Genomic DNA, 19696 nt, shown 5'->3' on the forward strand with positions numbered 1-19696 from the left:
GTAGTGATCCTTGATTTGATTTTTAATCCAATACTTTTATATGTCTGCTCGCTGAAACTTCCTACCCATATCATATGATGCATGTGCCATTTTTGTTCTCTGATAACAACTGTGTTCATCACCTTTGAACAGTAGCTTAGTCCGTTGACTGGTTTAATCACTATTGGTATGTTGGTAGACCATTCACTAATTGAATAGTTCTATTGATTTTCTGATGTAATAGGAATGATACAAAGTCCAGTGACTGCATTATATGCAGACAGTGATTTATCATTTTGCTCTGTTACTCCACAATATCCCCTAGCTATGCGAATAAAATTACATTTTATGTGTGATGCAGGACCAGAAAAAACAGCCTTTAAATTAATAGGCTTCTTAAGGGATTTACGCCTGAATGTAGGTGGTCCGAATAATCGTTTTATTTTTTGTATGGTACTGTTTTATACTGCCTTCTAAAGTACGCGACAACAGAAAGTGTAATCATGGAACAATCCCTTCAAGCATTAGTAGATGTTTCAATAAAGGCAGTTAATACGTTGATGTCATTATTTTTTTTACTGAATGACACCAGTCGATTCATACACAGGTGTGTTCAGTCATGAGCAACGTAATAAGACATTGAGTCCTTTCCCCAGGACAAGCCATATTCATTGGTGGTTTGAAGTAATATTTTTGAATGACATAATTACCTCACATGCAGAGTATTTTACAAAGACATCCCACAAAACACGTCTTGGGGTATTAACTGGAAGGGTTCACGTCAAATAAGTTTTTTTTTCATCAATTCTTCTAGAACGTTTACACAAATTTACAAAGCTTAAGTGACAGAACGAGTTGCCAATTTGCAATAGTTATGTTCAACAGTAAAGTAAGATAAGTTATGGTGTTACTGGTTAATGATAAAGCAGATTTCCCAGAAGTTTCAGTGTTGTTGTTGAGAGAGGTTGAGAGTTAGTTGAGACAGTTAAGTCTCAAAAAGAGTGTGGCATAGGCTTCTGAGTGATGACCATAGGGCAGCGGTTATTTTGGGCAAAGCCATCACATTACCACTCTAGGCTATACTATTATCTAGGAATGCCTTTTGAAATATGAATATTCATAGTGGATTATTATGCAACTGACTAGGCTGCCACAATTGCAATAAGCGAGTGTTATGAGAGTTATGACAATAAGTTATGAAACTTCCGCAAAATAAACTTATATGTTATTGAGTTCGAGGGGTTAAATTATAATATACGGAGAATTTGTTTAAAGATCATATGCGACAAACAATGATTGGCTTCATTTTCTAACATCTTGGACAAAGTCTGCCTCAAACGATTGTTAGCTGGAATGTGAAGTTGCACTCCTAAAACTGTATTTACTCTTCCTGTTGTCGTTGTCAGTGGAAGCTGAACATACGTAATCACTCACTACAGTTCTACCACCTAATGTCCCGTCACGTTGTGCATCGTAAGATGCAATGTTACGATAAGTATAAAATACACCCACGTCGGTCTATAACAGTGTCTGGCGAATCCTGTTGAATTTTTGATTGGCAAACATGATTTACTGTTGTTACTATCTTATCTCCAACTCAAAAGTGCGGTACATCGATTTAAGCAAATGTAAACATGCATTGTTTTAATGAATTTAATATCTCATCTGTGTGTCTGATAAAACTACTCGGTTTATCACATACCTAAGCTATGCGTTCATTATCCGTTGCATAGTTTCATTACTACTGGTATCATAGAGCAGCTTACCAGATATATGTTTATTTTGCCATTTACATAAGCAGATGATTCACTATTTTTTCAAGGAAAAATGTAGCTGCAACACAAGATATATTATTGTATCCATGACAGCCACTGTTAATCCTTTGATATGTTTATCCCAGCATGGCGCTGAATAAGGTACACTTGTTTTGTTGATGCAGTAGCATTACTTGGTAGGTTTAACGGCTACATGTGTGCTTATATTTAAAGCACTTTCCATTTTTGAAATTAGGTTTCTAGTGCTAGTTATGACACGCAGTTCTTTAACTGTGGTTTAATTATTAACTAGCTACGATGTACCGCGATAATAGCAACCTACGACGATGCGCTCAAAGATCTGGTGAATGCTTTTACATCGCCGCCAATGAGGCATATTGTGTGTCGAGACGATGAAGATGCGATCTGCATGCAGACGATACGATTGACCTCAAATAACTGTTGCGACATTATACGCTACAATTCCAGGTGTGTGAACGAACCCCGCTAGATTCACACAACACAGAAGCCGATTTCACGGAGCACTTTACGCGATGAGAACCTTCAGAATTACCAACGAATAATAGAGAATTAGATCGGGGATTCCCATCGCAGGACAACCGAACTCGCTCTGAATTTCGCAACAAACCTATAATACATGAGATAAAATAAAAAAAAAACCTACCTCATTATAGGTTTGTTGTAAAATTTAGTTTTATTCTTGTTTCTCTCTTCGGCGTTACCTCTATAGTTCTGATTTCGGAGTTGCCCTGTCTGCTTTTATAGCCTCCGATGAATGACTCGGTACCTGTCACGTTACGTCGAGTTTAAACGGCGCTGTGATTGGACACTTGTGCTTTGAAATGTCGTAACAGTGCTTGCAGCTTAATCAGCATGGTAGTTAAAGTACAAACCGAGTACTAGATAAATACCATCGTTTGCGTGGTACGAGTTGATGTAATTTAGTATTAATATACTACTAATTATGTAGAAATGGAACTCTGCCACCGACCCCCGTGTGGTGTTTTTAGATAATCGCCATGAACACGAAGTACGCCCATTACGGGGGAAAGGTGAAGCGGATGTCCAGAAAGAAAGAAAACTAATTCTTTACAGATGAACATGATATGTAACACGGTTAAAAGCTACCACCACCAATACATTGAACAACATGATTGCTTTTTATTGAATATTATATTCTGAATGGAAGAAAGGGCTGACTATTTAATGATTTGCCATCGTTGATTTTTCAAACATGTCGACACCGTCGCTCAACGTGATGTCGATTAGATAAAAGGTAAAACATATTAGTGACAAACAAAAAATTATAAATATCATTGTAATGCATTGACAAAAAAGTAAAAGACGTATTATACCATATATATATTAATTTGTTTGTGTTTTTGTGCATTTAGAAGTTGGATGGGAGACAATAATATTCCAAAATTGAGATCACAATATTTTCTTGCGGATTATGCATTTCCCCGTGGTGCTTAGTCCGTAATAGTAATCTCACACAGCTCCTTGTTACAGACTGATTGATCAAACGACGTCCTGATCCTCGTGTTCGGCGTCAAAAACGCCATAGCATTCAGCATTTGGAAAATGTACTGTTATATTCATTATCTATTCATTTCGGTATACCATGTCCAACATGATAATCAACGCGAGCACATTTAGGAACATTGTTCTAAAAAAAATGAACCGACGATGCGACTACTTCCTGTTATTATGCAATCTACACTTTCTGATATTATTTTGGTATTGTTATGTAACCACAGAACTAACACATATACCTCTTATTTATAGTACTGAGTAATCATAAAGTTATTACAAGGACTGAAGATATTCTTAACTTAAACAAGTTTGGCTGTTCCTTAGCACGTGCTACTCCAATTTAATGAATACATTTGAAAACTCTCTGAACACTGGAAGATTTTACAAAGATTAAAAACGTCGGTTATTGTACTCATTTCTAATTCGTGTGGTTTTTGTGTAACAGCATATTCATTATTTTGGGAGGATTCAATCTGACACGGTTAAATTTCATAATGATTTTCGAATTTGTTTATAATATAGACGATGTCCATTCAGATGTTGGAAACTGGAGACTCAATGCCCATTCACCGATAGCGAGCGTGGGCAGCAGGTACAACCGAGGACATAATAGTTTGTGTCTTGTATGCGAGGATTTAGTACGTGAGCAAGAATGAAATTTGAGTGTCGTGTTTAGCCGGCCCGATGAAAATTTACATTGATTCCGCAATAGGGGGTATGGTTTTCCAATGTGCTGCCAGCCCTATGGGCCTATTATTCTTTTTAGCAAGAATGCACATGGTGTTAGGTTTTAATATAGATTAAATGACGTACGTGTACCTAGACACCAACCTTAGCCCCTATATCTGACAAACTGTCGACACACCCATAATTAATATAATGCACAGATACAGCGATACCACAAGTCAACAAAGTTTACGAAAGGCGAAGGCTACACAGTTACACATATAAACCGACGACAAAACACAAATAATACACGAGTTTTGGAGTTTTGCAGTGGATGACGCAGTACGTATGCAGCGGGTTAACCGAGAAAGCGCTACCACCGTGTTAGATCAAGGCAACGAATATTGTACGGTGCCTCTAGAGCGATGAAAGCGTCCTTTCAACAGACATGTACATATACTATTCTCCCAATTTGTTGTCTACGTTTTATATACGACACGGTCCATATAACAACGACTTGCCATACTAATAAAGGGTGGTGGTCGTCGCACTGAGCATGTGAGACATTTTTGTTGATAAACATTGATTTTCCCCTAATCCAATACGCTAATGAAAATCACAAGTATGAGGTTGAACTCGGGCGCGACATGTACTATTTACCGCTGGTGACTCCTTCGATACCTGGTAACGTCTGAGTTTGTAATCTTTTACCTGTGCAACAGTCAATGTCGTCATCTTTGTTTATATTTTATCTCGCGCATACGTGGCGCGACGACTATCGCACTTTAACCTACTCGTATATTGACACGCCCTTAATTCGGACTAGCGACAATACGTCTCTGGTTTAGGAAAATTAAAGCAAATAAAATTCCACGAGGTTGTTAAAGTTGGGCATAAAGCGTCAGTTGCAATGCACTGCAAAAATTCAAAGCCAATGCCATGCCGTCATGGTTAATAAAACAGATTATAATCATGCACTTGACTTGCGCATGTTTCAGTAATCATGCGTAAATATTCAAATTATAATATCCTCGTACTCTCATTTTTATAAGTACGATTTGATACAGAGTTTGTTCATCTCTGCTGAGAGTACTAGTATATCGTACTATATTTCACAAAGAAACAACTTTTATTGTGCGTGTGTTTATTTCATTTTCAGAGATGCTGCTTGTATAATTTCTGCATACACTGCATGACATATGGTCGTTACTCGTTAAATTTATAATTTGAACAATCTCAAATATTAACCAACAGATTAAATATTAACTTAACTCATAATATCTTTATAAGTAATGTCCCTGACCAACTTCCAGTTGTCTGATCAAGATGAAATTGTACATGCACAATGATTCACAGCTCCATGGCTTATATTGCAAAAACATCCCTGAACTAACTGTGGTATCTGATTTACAAGTGTTTATCATATGAGTGAATGTCCGTCGTCGTCCGTCGTCCGGCGTACGTCGTCCGTCGTCCGTGTCTATGTTTTACTTTTTCGACTTCTTCTTGAAAACTACAAGCCTGAATGCTTTGATACTTGGTGTATATGTACCTTGGGTAGACCTCTCTTAGGTTTGTTCATTTCATTTTGATATCTTCTAATTTTGGTGAATAGTTTTGTCATTTTTGGTAAAAAGTGATATTTTCGACTTCTTGTTAAAAACCGCAAGTCCACTTGCTTTGATACTATATATATAGGTACTACATGTGGACCTCTCCCAGATTTGTTCATTTCGTGATGATATCTTCAATTCTCTAATTTTGGTGAATATTTTTGTAATTTTTGGTAAAAAGTGATATTTTCGACTTCTTGTTACAAACCGGAAGTCCGATTACTTTGATATTACATATATAGGTACTACATGTGGACCTCTCTCAGATTTGTTCATTTTGTGAGGATATTTTCAATTCTCTAATTTTGGTGAATATTTTAGTAATTTTTGGTAAAAAGTGATATTTTCGACTTCTTGTTAAAAACTTTAAGTCCGATTGCTTTGATATTACATATATAGGTACTACATGTGGACCTCTCTCAGATTTGTTCATTTTGTGATGATATCTTCAATTCTCTAATTTTGGTGAATATTTTTGGAATTTTTGGTAAAAAGTGATATTTTCGACTTCTTGTTAAAAACTGTAAGTCCGATTGCTTTGATATTACATATATAGGTACTACATGTGGACCTCTCTCAGATTTGTTCATTTTGTGATGATATCTTCAATTCTCTAATTTTGGTGAATATTTTTGTAATTTTTGGTAAAAAGTTATATTTTCGACTTCTTGTTAAAAACTGTAAGTCCGATTGCTTTGATATTACATATATAGGTACTACATGTGGACCTTCCTCAGATTTGTTCAATCCGGTCCACAACTCGCATATCGTCAGATCAGAAGCACGGGCGTATGAAATTCGTCCCAATCCCTCTTAATCTCCTGACCTTGCACCCTCTGACTTTCATCTCTAACCAGCCATGAAATAGTTTTTGAAAGAAAAGCGTTTCCTAGATGATGCAGCTTTGATTTCTGAAGTTACGACGTGGCTGGAGTACCATCATGGGGTGTTCTACAAAAACGTTGTCCAGAAATGCATCAAACGATGTGAGAAATGCATAACTCTGGGTGGCTCATATGTAGAGAAAGACTAATAACTGTGTTAAATTTCATTAATCTCCTAATGGAAATGGGTCAGGGGCATTACTTATTGATCGCCCCTCGTACAACTATACGGTAGTAAGCAAGTATGATTAAATTACGGCTGAGACTCGTTCGATTTTTCTTTGTCCGAAAGTGTTCTAGTTCTAGGTGGGTATCCCGATATAAATAAAAGTTCTGTTTGTAACAGTGTAAACGATGTCTAATGTGAATCATGCCAGCTGTATTGGAATTGTGGAATTGTACACAACAGTAATTTATGAACTATTGAATGTGACATGATATAAATGATAGAAAGCAATAACACATGCTAGAAATTAGACTTAGCATAGTGATGTAGTCGCGTGAGAGGTTCGTGGCAGAAAAGGTTTTATTTCGATAAAAAGACAAAGCGAAGATCGTCACAGGAAATTTGTTAATTTTCGTCTCAATACCCATTACCATACACCTATACTATTGTTTTGAACTGCATTGACTCATATCAAAAGTTTTGTTTTGTCCATTTTGCAATATTTGAAATATTATTCACGGCCTTTCAACGAACCATCGAAGTCCTTTTCCCGCCACAGACGTCGTGGTCATGGATAGAGGATGCGACATATATTTATTCAAAAAATTAATAGGAAAAGTAACCGAGAAAATGTATCGGCTACGTCAGTAGCAAGACGCCATTGATACAATTATACAAACACTCACTGTATTTCGCACGACTTATCTATGATTATCTACATGTGTTAATAATTTACATTTATTAGACTATATTAGACTATATTAGAAAATGCGAATTACAAATTTGGAATGATTACGCGCGTAAGCGTCCTCTAATAATGAAAACACACATGGCTGCCACCAGGGTTTGAGATTATTGGTCTAAAAACAACATTTGGGAGCAAACATCATGTACAATAAGTTAGCCTGAACACTTTTTATTCGATTTTGTGTTAACTTGTGTCATTTAAAACATGTCTCCACAAAATAAAAAATACAATTACATACATATTATTTACGTACGTGCTAAAAGTAAAGATAATAAAAGATGAACATGTACCTCAGCAAACTGCAACAAAAATAGTAAATCATCATATTGGATCTTCTTATTTCTTGTAAAGTAATCTACATCTAGTGGCAAAGTCAGTTTTTTTTCCAACTTGCGATGACAAATATATTGTGAGGGATTGAGCCACTCTCTCAGCATCGCATCAATATAATTTTCATTTTCACCAACATTAAGTGGCTCACAGTGAATGAAAATAACAGGAAAGCACATTAGTTTGTATGCAAACATTTCAGAAACAATACTAGTGTACTCTAGATTTGCACAAATTTAATAATAATATATTGAAAAAATCAAAGCAACAATACCCAACTATAATCCAACCGATCAATGTCAAAAGGCCATATTTACAAATCCGAGAACACACAGAGGGCACACAAACAAAACAAACAACACACTATCAAATCGGTGAGAGAAATACATGGACCTCAAGGCACAAGTCAAGAGGTGATGTCAGGTGTTTCGAAAAGACTGACCACATCCTGCTCCACATGTGGCATCCGCCTTATTTCTCTCTGAGTCACAATCGTGAATTTTAGGTCATCCTCGTGCAAGACAATTGACATCCTGCGCTTCTATTACCATCTGTTTCATAGAAACATAATACTTGTCCACTAGCTGATGATACTTGCCATAGAACATTTTAAATGACAAGATCAGTCTTTCTCTTATTAACCCTTGACTTAATAGTTTAAAACAGAGAAGACGATGTCGTTGTAAAAAATCAGAATACATACTACATGCTCTGCCTTAACGGATAAGCTGAGATATGTAAACGCCATAAGCGGGGAAACATGTATATTGCTGTTAAGGTTTAGAAAATTGATGATAGTGAAATTGAAATCATCTCTTTTGTCATAAAGTCTGGTAGAAGGATGACCATTGTTGTCAAATTCTAGGTAAATGTCAAGGTATGAGGCCGATGAAGCTGATAATGTCATACCTGAGAACTATTTGCTTCAGTGTAGTTTTCTGGTAAGATTTGCTGCAATATTTTGATGAACAGTGGCTTTTTAGTATTGTTTGTGGCTGTATGAACATCACAAATATCTTGTTTCCATACCTATCAATGATCTTACAGTGTGGATCAGTCACTGTTGTCATATTAACCCATTCTACTTTGCCTTCAGCAAATTGACGTTATTCAAAAGTTGAACTATTGTGGTCAGTGTTGTTATAACTTGTGAGTCAACTCCTGACATGTCAATAGCAGAATTTTTTAGCAGGATATAGAAAAATGTTAACTAATTGTCAATTAGGCATGTATTTAGATGGTCAACTTGACACAATTCTGTAATAACAGTTCCTCCCCAAGAAGGAACATGGACAAGTGGGACTATCATCTGTTTTACTGGTATGAGAGGTTCTTCTACATTCTGAGATTTTCGTTTTACTGTGGTTAGTTTTTTAAGATTCACATTGTTTTTTATTGTATGTTCTATTATCTCCGTCTTTTACTTAGTAAAACTTTTTCTGTGTAGCTTTGTACTATTATAGGCACATTTTTCTTTTAAATACACATCCATTACACCAACAGGAGTGTTTCTAAAATTCTTTCTAATGTACTTGTCCCAGACATGCTCATCACTTGATTTACGCTGTTCTTCTTTTCAAAAGCATGTGTAGTCTTTCTCACAAAAGTTCTTACAGTCTTATAATACAAATGTAGTCTATATTTTACTGCATTCTTTAGAGAGCTACCGTGTATCTGTCTACTAAGGTATTCACATTTTCATCAGATAACAGCTTTGTAACTATATGTTACCTATCTTTGGGAGATGTTTTAATTTTTCCTCTATTATCATCTTTGGTCTCAATGAACTGCTTCATACTTGCTATAATATTAACATTTCTGTCATTTGTCTACACAAGCTATAGCAGGTGCTTGAATGCAACCATTACATAATATATAGTGAGAATGAAATAATTCTTAAAAGAATGAATAGTATGCACTTCCTGCACACTCTTTTCTCTGTTGCTCTTTTGAGTATACAAATGTTTTCATATAGTAAAATTGTTTCCATTGTTCATAACTGGGAGTGTATGCAGTGAAATATGACCCCATTGTACAGAATATCTATTGTATCTTTTTCTAAGATTCTCAGCCTTCTGTTTTCTGCTTTCTTTGTACTGTTCTAATTTATCCCTAGCCATGCAGAGGACAGCTGCCGAAGAAAATTCTGAGAATAATGGTACTTTTTAGATGGTATGGTATTAATGGTATTATCATTTTTAGCCTAAAACAATTATTATCTAGTTTGCTGGACAGCTGTGTAAACATTTAGTCAACTGACCAGTTTATTAGCCATTCGTGTATCTGGCAAGTGATAAGGAAACACTGATCTGCATATATTACGTGTAAAAAACAAAATGTGATTTTATATTCAGTTCCTGTCATCCTTGGAGGAGGTTATATAACATCATCAATATATTTATTTTTATGACAGCTTGCAGAAATTGTATGCAGGCATGATTTCTATTAAAATTACCTCTGTCCAGTGGGCAAAGATTTTAATTGCTATTATTTATACCAGACTAATGAATAATATACAAACCATTACCTTTTGCAACTTGTCTTGACTGACAGTATCGGGCCCTGGATTCGATTCTACTCCAGCAATTACCAGCATCATAGTCAACAACAAGAATACCCAAAGACATCCCGAAAGACATGTGGAGGTAAACCTCCATGATACAGTGCTTGATTTTAGCATCTTTGCAAATTGGAAGAGTTTCCTACAGTGCGTACCAAAACAACACCCTACCTATGACCTCATTCTGCTCAGTGAACACATGATGGCAGACGATAAAACACTCCAGGAATTTTTGGAAAATGTACATCTTTTTAAATATTACGATAAAATACGAGAATCGGTTGGGCGTAATGATGTCTCAGATTTGCAGATTTGTCTGAAGATGATTTGCTAGAGTGGGGTTTGTGAAAATAGAGATACGACGATTTAATCGGTATGTATTACATGACAAATAAAAATACATTGGTGATTGATTCGTGATCAATGTTTATATCACTGTGAAATATTTTACTTTTATTGAAAATAGTTTTTGGGAGTGTTCTGTGGATGTAGGTCTAATTTTGACTGTGTTGTATCAAAGCACAATGTATTTGAGAAAACATCATTTTCACTGCTTTGTTAGGAGTAAAGTGTTTTCAGTTAAAACTAAATCCAAGTGAAGTATTCCAAGGTATACCAACTCAAGTAGAATCATGTATATTTAAGAATCATGTATATTTAAGAATCATGTATATTTAAATTCATGACATTCAATGTAGGTATATTTCTATGCGAGGCATATTTGGGAGAATAGATATCTCAATTTAAAATATAATAGAGTGATGAATATTATAAACTATGCATACAACTATTTGAAATTAAAATCATTATTTTATTTTATTTCATTTTTGTAATTTCTTTTTTGTTTTTCAAAATCATTTAAGTACTTGGAAATGAATAGATCTCCCACAACTCATTAAATAAAACACCACAATGCAGCTATCAATATACCTTTACCAACATCATTTGGGTCACTTCACACCAGATACCATGAACAAACAATAGCTGTATCAGAAGAACGATTGAAACATGAATATCTATCATAACACCCACACAAACGTAAAACACGTTCTAGCTAACACATTCTCATTGGGCATGTGTGCTTCTCGTGCGGATAGGAGTTATAGCATTGGGAAAAAAAATTCCGGGCTCAGAGAGAGAAGAAGCTCTGAACAAACATACTGGTAAAGTAATCCCTGTAGAAGAGTTCAAGAAATGTCAACAAATAGTTGAAATGTCATCTGGGCATAAATATAACAAAGAAAAGAATGTGTTTTTTTCAAATGAAGGACATTAAAAAGAAATATCTGATTTATATGCTTTGAGACAAGAAGACAGCATATTTCATGGACAATTTGACAGATATAATGCTTTATGTGATGTAATACACAAAGTTCATGAAACTGTCCAAAGTGCAAAGGATATGTTTGATGAGCAGTTTGGAAAAGTGACAAAAAAGATCTGCGATCAAGTTGTGCCAAAGAAGAATACGGCTTAAAGAATGAACAAAAGGTTTAACTTATTGTATGCTATACAAGCATGAGTGGAATAAAAGAGAAAAAAATGTTAATTTTAAACAAGTTCAATGGACTTAAGATGCATGTAGGCAGAAATGAACAAACACGAAAACAAAGAAAAAAACAAAAGAAATGTAAGAGGCGACATATTTCTGACAGAAATACTAATCCACATGGAAAAGCAAAACAGCGTCGCCTACTTACTATAGATGAAAGACACCCAGATATCGCACACATGTTTCAAAACATGAAACCAAAGCAAAGTGGTTCAAAGACAGAGGGTGCAGTAATTGTAGAAGAGATAATAAGTGCATTGTTAGAGACAGTTTACACTAGTTTAGTTGATTAAATTGTTGAGCGAAATGATTAATAAAAATAATATAAACATTTTATTTGTTGTCCTATCTTGTCTTGATTTTTGTTAAGGGTGTCTCAGAGTTTCAGATTTTTGTACATGCATATAGTGTAGGATTTGTTTTCAAGCATTGTCATAAAAAAATTTCACAAAATCTTCCTGCCCCCACGCCCAGGATATAAAATGGTCCTCCCTAATTAACCATTTGAGCGTCAAAGTCAGCATTTGCTAGGATTCACAGAATAAAACAAATTATATTTATTACAGATTGTTGTTTCTTCAAAATTATGATCTACACCTGTAGCTAATGGAAAATTATGTCCATTTGGTTCAGAATGGTCAAACATATTATTGAAAATGTTTAACCAATAATTTTGTTGGAATAATAATGGTGCTCAAATTGTCAATGGCATTCAGATATGCGCCATGCGTCGAAAATATGCAACTCGTATCAGTTGGCCTGGGGTCGACTCAGAGTAAACTTCCAGTTTGAACAAACGCGTCTCTTAGTCTCGTTTTCGCGTACTTTTGCTGAACCGATTCACCCTCTTACTGTTAACATTGGTAGTTTTATGATTTATAAATCGGTAAGTATGTAACCTCGACTTGTTATCAATCTTTTTGCTATTTAACATATCTAACTTTTAATTTAAAGTTTAAATACACACAGTGTTTTTAAGATTAAGTAGAGTAAAATCGAGTATTGGACAGTGTTCAAAGTGTAAATTTCTGGTTCAAAAACTATATTGTAGACAAACAAACAAGAACATCGCAGTAAATAGTAATTTCTAAAAACGAAAAAAGGGCATGATCGGGGTACTATAGTCGTTAGTGTAACCGTTTTATGCATGCAACATGAAATGTAGATTCTTTGTTCTTTGTATAAGGATACGTAATGGGAATTTAGAGTCTATACAATGAACTGAGTGAAGCAAAACGACCCATTAGATGACAAGATTTCAGTGGCAAAACGTTGTCCCTTGATGCATCAATGGTTTTACACAAAGGTTGCTGTGGTTGTGCACGGGAACTTGCAGAGGGTATACCAACTGAGGGTACATAGAATAAATTACAGTAGTTGTTATTGTACAACTTTTCACCGAATTTTCACACCAATCTCATTTTGAAATTACTTTGATACAGAAAATAAACAGTTTTATTCCAAAATCTGTCTATATTTTTTGATGATTAATTTTAGGTCTGATTTTTTTTATTTAATAGGTACATCAGATATTTTATGAAATAGGTGTTGAATCTGGTCAACATTGACATAAAACATCTATTTATACAACATAAATGTTCATATTCATTGTCCACTCCTTGTTAGAATCATATGCACAAAATTATGCTATGTTTAAATCCAACTTATTTTGACCCTTGAAAATTGCCATCTTTCCTTGCATGTGCGTCTATATTAGGAGCATTGTCTCACAAGTTGTTCATATTTTAATGATTATTGGCCCACACCATTACAGATTACCATCAAGTATGATTTAATAGTTGTTTACCCAACATAATTTAAAATGTCATGCCTCATAATAAATGTTACTAATTATCATCCATTTACAGTCACTGGAAAACCATAATATTGACTATATTGTCGCTCCATACGAGGCAGATGCACAAATGGCGTACCTTTGTATGTCTGGGAAGGTGAAAGGTGTGATCAGAGAAGATTCTGATATACTTGTGTATGGTGCATCAAAGGTATTGCAAATCAAATAAATAGTTTTAGCTGTTTTAAATCATAATACAATGACAATCACTCCATAAACACTTGCTACTTTATTTTTCAATTTATTTCTGTGTATATTCTACTAGCTAATTAAAAATATTTTTTTTTCAGGTTTTACCAAAACTGACATAGATAACAACACTCCATTGGCTTCAATGTAGATAATTGGACATTTCTCAAGTTTACATACGAATTTATATTAGCTGGATGCGATTATTTATAATCAATTCCAAGTATTGGAGTCAAGAGGGCTATTGAATTTGTCCAAAGAATAAATGAGAAGGATATATTGCAGGTATTTTCACTTTATCAAATGAATACAAAACTTCCACCTCATTAACTTGTAGAATCTGCTTCACCGATTTTTGGGGACAAGTTCAGAAATGTTCATATTGTTTTGAAGCTGGATTCATTGAAATGTTGTCATTCTAAGCATAGTGCATTACATTATTATTATTATTCTACAGGCTATTCCATGAATGGAGATTTATTTGAACCGCCAAATTACAATACCAGAAAGATATGTGAGTGATTTCATAAAGTGTTTGGATATTTTTAGACACCATTTAGTATTTGATTTGGAACAACAGAAATTGGTCCCCCTGAATGCCTATGAAGTCTTTCATCAGGAAATGCCATATGCTGGAGAGTATCCTTTTCATGATGTTGTGTGAATGTCAAAAGAGTTTCATCATTTTTCAAGAACACAGTACATGCATCTCAGTGTTTCATCAATGTATAAAGAAGCCTTGGTTTGGACTTTGCCATACTGTTCTGTTATTAAACTTGGTCTATGTGTTGTGAAGATATTCACTCTTCAGTCATCGCAATTTGCAGATTTGTCACATGGAGTAGTGAAATTATCAGATGAAAGACTATGTGTAGTTAACTTACCAGCTTTGATAAGATGTATTATTAGTGATTGTTGTACTGTAAATCTAAACAATAGATTCCTTTTAATGCCGTTGAATTAGACAATTTCAGATGACATTTCAGTTTCAGATGATGATCTGCCTTTAGATGTCATGTCTATTTCTAGTTTAACTAGATCTTATTTTTGTAAGAGTTTAAAGCATTTCTCACATTAATCGTCGTAATTCGTACGTAATTTCCAATTTTGATTCTTGAACATAAATTATCAATTACTAGTAGACTAGTATTATAAAAATGTTACATGTAATTAGGAGTGTGTAAAAACACTATTTTTTACTGTGAATGGAACCTTCGTTTAATTTTTGTAACCTGGTATCCAGGTCCCCTGTTCTTCTATGCTAGTTTATAACACTACATTCGACAATGTAACTATACTATTTATGAATAACTCAAACAGTTGCCATGCAACACATTCACATTACATCGAATCAACAAATATTGTACAAGATAAAATCACCCAAAACGAAAACAAACCCAAAATTGTACCTGTTAAACAAATATTTTGAACAACGCCCACAAAGTGCACTATGTGTGGACAGGTTCAGCGCAGTAATATCGTTATTAATCATCTTAGTAATTATATCTGTACGTGTATGCAGTACGTTCGCAACGGGATAGAATATGTTGTGTCAAAGTTCATAATAACACTTTCTAAAGAAATAGAGACAGAGCTTGTTGCCAGTGAAGAATAGGAACGTAAAGAGATGGTCACAAAATATATCAAATAAATATAGACGGATATAAAATATATTTTGTAAACAATACGGAATGCACAGTTGTCTCAACGTATATGTAACCCATGTTTGTGCTGTGCTTTGGCCCTTTTATTGTGCCAGCTTGTTATCCTGCAGCTTATGTGCATTGATGCATGTGTGTAATTGGTTAGGGGTGTATGGCTGTCTACTGTGTGTGTTACCTTTGTTGGCTGTGTGAAAACCTCTTTCGCGGGAACCTTTGTTGTGAATGTGATGTAGCGTGACTGTTGTCGCACCTATGGTACTGTGTGCTATGCTCTTTTAGATATGTAATTATTCAGAAGTTCTTATTCAAGGTAGTTCTTATTGCGTTTTTATGAGCATTTCTTGTGTTGTAATTTACTGTGCATTACGGGACGAGACAGTCGTTTTTGGGGTGTACAGGGCTGAGAGCGAAAGGGCTCTCTCTCTCTCCTGGCGCCGAGCTGTTGGCAGTGCTGAGGACGATGGCAGTAGGCTGCACTGTTTTTTGAGAAAAAGAAGAAAAGCAAGGAGGCGGACGTGAACCACTGTTGTTGCGGTGCTACGCTGGACAGCCAGATCAACCCGTGGCCGAGCCTTGATCGTGACTGGTAGGTGAACTATCGCTATTTGGAAAGGGGCCCCGAGGCATCTTTTGACTGCAATCGAACTTGAACAATTATCACGTGAACTTTTATTGCATCGAAACTTTGTGATTTACATTATTGTAGCTTTTTGTGGGCAGTGAGAGCACTTTTTCCTGTTTTGTGTAGTTTTTTGTGCGTGGCCGCCGAGATTGCGTCATTCCCCCGTTGCACGCCTCGTGAATTTTCCTAATTTTTCCCGTGCGTTGCTAGGGCCGTTTTGACCGCCGCTTGTGGTTATTATCTCAGGGAATTTTCCTCTGCTTGCGCATTTCGTGTTAGGCCCTTGTACTGTGTTGTTTCGGCTGATTTTTTGGCGAGATTCGTTTTGGTCGCTCTTTTGAGAGACCACAGCGAGTCTTCTGTTTTGGCGGCGCGTTTGGGGGCAGCGACGCACTCTCTTGGTAGATTATATAGACTGCTGAGTCGATTGCACTTTGTGATGAGCACAGTGAGGCGATTTTGCTGATTTTTATTGTGACATCGTGCATTTTTGATCATTGTATTTACCCCGCCTTGTTTGTGTACGTGGTTGGGTGCATGCCTGTGCGTTTGTGCTGAGTTGGGAGCTAGTGTTTACTGTGTGGACGTTGTTAGCCATCCGCACACCCCGCTCCTTGTTTAGCATGGAGCTACTGTGGGCGGTATTTATTGCTTTGTTGAGGCATTTTATTTGTATAGCAGTTAGGCGTTTCATTGTATTTGGCGTGAGTGTTAGGCACTGCCAGGCTAATTTAGTTAATTTATAGGCAAGTTCCTGGCAGGTTAATTGTATGTGATTTTGTTTTTCCAGTGACAAGGCGCCACTGGGTTAATTTGGTCAGCCTGTTGGATTGACTTGTTTTGTTTACTGACTTGGTTTAGTTGCCAGGTCCTGTCAGATTAATACTGTATACCTTTTTGATAGTAGGCCTTAATTGTGTTGTGGCGAGGTTAATGTTGACGTTATTATATTAAATTGGCAGTATACCTGTCTCTGTTTATAACCGAAATATATGTGTTGGTTGGTTTTTTTGGGTTGACTGACTCATTTCCTGACTGTATCTGCATACCAACTCCTCTACCCCGGACCATCAATCCTGTCTTTGGTACGCGAGACAGCCCCTGTGATTGTGAGGAGGAAGACTACTATTGGTATCCTGCGGAGTTTATTTAGACTGGTGAATGGAAGTTTCATCATCTGCCTCGCCCCGTCGGAGTCCCATGAACGCCGGAGGGCGGGGGTGGCAGATTGGAGCCCAAACGTGTTGGCTCGATTGGTAATTGGACAACAAACTAGGTGTTTGTGCGTGTGGATCGCTGTTCGATTACATTGGAGCACGAGTAGAGCAGAAACCGTCCGGTGTTGGTTTACAGTCAAGGGTGATCAGTCGCTATTCGGTTGTGACATTGGGTTCACTTTGTGCTTGTGGCGAAGTAGTTCATTAATTTGATCACTCCTGTGGTGGCTTTTGTTCTTTTTTTGGTTGTTGGTATACATTGGTTATTATGGCAGAAGGCGGTTCTTTTTTGGATACACCTGCATGGGGTGGAACGGTACCATCGCCTGCGTCTGGTAGTGCGAAGCGTACTGAAATGTACAGATGATTGCTCGATGAGAGTGAGGCCGCTGAGCTGCGTGAGAGAGCCCGCAGATTGGTAGACGAGGAGCTTAAACGGAGACTAACTGACGAGTTTCTTGAGGAGGAAATGTGCAAGGAACGTGAACATCGTTGTCGCGAGATGGGTAGTCCACGGGACGCCCTCGGGGAAAGCACCGTTGAATGCCCTGTCGCGGAAGAGCACAACGCCATCTGTGAATGGCATTGAAGGGGGAGAACGCATTCAATATGTCGTTGGCCCTAGCGCATACGCAAGACCTCATGTGCCTACATTCTCCGGCAGCGACCAACGCAAGGGGGATGTAGCTTTTAGACAATGGAAGTATGCCATTGGTTGCCTGAGGAAAGACGAGACTTTGTCGCTAAGCGCGCTGAATACTGCCATAAAGGCATCGTTGAAAGGTGACGCAGCAGAGTTGGTCATGAACATGGGAGAGGATGCGCACATTGATGACATCATTTCGGCATTGTAAATCCCATATGGTGAGGTGGAGAGCGGTTCGATGCTACTAGAAAGGTTTTACAAGGACAGTTGGCAGAGGGAAGGTGAAGGTATTAAGAACTACGGCATGTGCTTGCAACTCGCGCTCAATACAGTCAAAGAGCGGGGAGGCATCGCAGCCACAGAGGTAGACCAGACGTTGAGAACTGTGTTTTGGCGTAATCTGCGCAATAGGGAGGTAAAGAACGCGATGCAGCACAAGTTTGAAAACATTGCGACTTTTCAACAACTTTGGCGCGAGACTCGCAGAGCGGAGCAGGATGAACAGGAATGGTCTGACAGAACAAAGAGTAACAAGACTGCCGCTGTCAAGGGTCACGTATCACTGGCTGGAGATGACAATGATAGGCAACGTGATGATGCAGAGAGAAAGTCTATGATGGCACTGTTGAAGCAGCAGGCTGACGTCATAGAATTGATGAAGGAGAGACTAATAGTTAAAGATGCAACAGCGTCGATGTCTGGTGAGGATGCCCAAACGTTTGAACCTACACCCCGTGACAAGACCATGCGACGGTCCCTGGGTCGGTGTTATGTTTGCGGTGAGTTGGGTCACCTGGCCAGGAAGTGCCCAACCAGATTCAAGGAGGTCACCTGCTACACCTGTGGCAAGCCGGGACACATCTCGCCCAGATGTCCCACGCGTAGTGCGGAAGACGGGAAGTCTGGTAATGATGGTTTGTCAAAGTCTGGTAATCGGTGTCACATAGTTAGGCGTCGCCGGCGAAGGCGCGAGCGGAAGAATCCACCATCTCCGAAATGCACCAATAGGGGCAACTGCCGACCTCGCACTGATGAAGACCCCCTTCTTGAAGGTGGTGACAGACGGTGTGGCGTACTTGTGGAGAAACAAGGCCGGAAACCACTCTTGATGGCGAATAGTGTATGGGATCGGTTGGTTGGATCGAACCGTGAGGGTTCCGTTATTGTCAGAGGAATCAGGTGTGCTTGTTTGCTGGATACGGGTTCGCAGGTCACGTCTGTAGGGAATGCTTTCTATCGTAAACACCTTGCAGACATTGAGGTGAAGCCCCTTGACGACTCCTTTGTTGTAGCGGGAGCTAGTGGTGAGAGGTTGCCTTATGTAGAGTATATTGAGGTCCCCTTGTCTTTCCCTCGCTCGATGTTTGACGACGAGCGGGAATATCACACATTGGTGTTGGTGGCGGCCGATAATGAGTACAACCGTGAAGTGCCAGTCACAGCTGGTACTAACCTGCTTGATTTGTATGTGGGAAGCGATGGATTATCTGCTCAGTACAATAGGATAATGTCCATGCGAATGTCACAGTTGGGAAGAGAAACCTGCCGTGCTCTCAGAGCCAGAGACAAGTTTGTGGGTCCTACTGGTCATATTGGTGAGGTTAAGGCTATGTGCAAAACGCTGCTTACGGTGCGACCTGATACTGATCGCATTGTTTGGGGTAAGGTACATGGTGGGACTCAGCGTGACAGGT

The 19696-nt window shown here is 37.6% G+C and overlaps 1 pseudogene; it reads left to right on the plus strand.

Annotated features, from left to right (window-relative positions):
- The first annotated feature begins 1880 nt into the window (after nucleotides 1-1880).
- Nucleotides 1881-14931, plus strand: LOC144350428 (uncharacterized; annotated as a pseudogene).
- The last annotated feature ends 4765 nt before the right edge of the window (nucleotides 14932-19696 follow it).

The sequence above is a fragment of the Saccoglossus kowalevskii genome, chromosome 22 (genome assembly GCF_978046115.1).
Source record: "Saccoglossus kowalevskii chromosome 22, keSacKowa6.1, whole genome shotgun sequence".
NCBI lineage: Eukaryota > Metazoa > Hemichordata > Enteropneusta > Harrimaniidae > Saccoglossus > Saccoglossus kowalevskii.